Source organism: Penaeus monodon, chromosome 20 (assembly GCF_015228065.2).
Source record: "Penaeus monodon isolate SGIC_2016 chromosome 20, NSTDA_Pmon_1, whole genome shotgun sequence".
Taxonomy (NCBI): Eukaryota; Metazoa; Arthropoda; class Malacostraca; order Decapoda; family Penaeidae; genus Penaeus; species Penaeus monodon.
The window spans coordinates 32,609,463-32,610,305 of NC_051405.1; positions in this window are offsets into that span (position 1 = coordinate 32,609,463).

Genomic DNA, 843 nt, shown 5'->3' on the forward strand with positions numbered 1-843 from the left:
CCTGTATAAATATGCAAAGAAATTTCAACATAACAAATCAAACTATGGGTAATCTCTCATGCATTATATGGACTCACATGTTTTATTACTTCTACAAAGGCATGTAAGAAACCCAACTTCAACCAATACACCATATCTACTTAATCAAATCTTCCAGGTGAAAAAAATCAACAACTCCTAATAATACAAAAGATTTTAATTATCCTGAAAAAAAGGTATTAGTATCATTTGTTCTGGCCAGGGAGAAAAGACATCTATCCTACTAATCTGTTCCTTGTTTCAAAATATATATCAGTTTTAGAACAATAACAAGTTTCACTCTGGAAAGTGTATAAAGAAGTCTAATTTTTCTATGCATTATATAGTTTAGTCTTTTATATATCTTTATAGAAGTGATGAAATAAAAGAAACTTCTTTGACTCCACTTTAAAACAAGGCTATCTCCAATTTTTTCAATGGCTTGCCAAAGCACACACAAACTAATCTGGGGGCTAAAAATGGAAGAAATAAAAATATCTACTGTGTCTGTCACTTTTTTATATAAATACTGCAGAATGGATTTCTATCAAGCAAACTCTTTCCATATAATATGGTACTTGAAAATGAACTGAATTGTTAATATAATGTATGGAGCAGAATGAGTTTAGAAATATAAGTTCTATAATAAATGAAAAATACTTAGATCATTATGCTAGGCCTATTTTTTGTAGCCCAAACGATGGTTTGGAAAGAAGCAAATTCATTATCATTTGAATTATCATATAAAAAAATGGAAACTATACACTATTTGTATAATGGAGTAAGATCCCATCTTATACTTTATGGCTAATGTATGTTTATGTG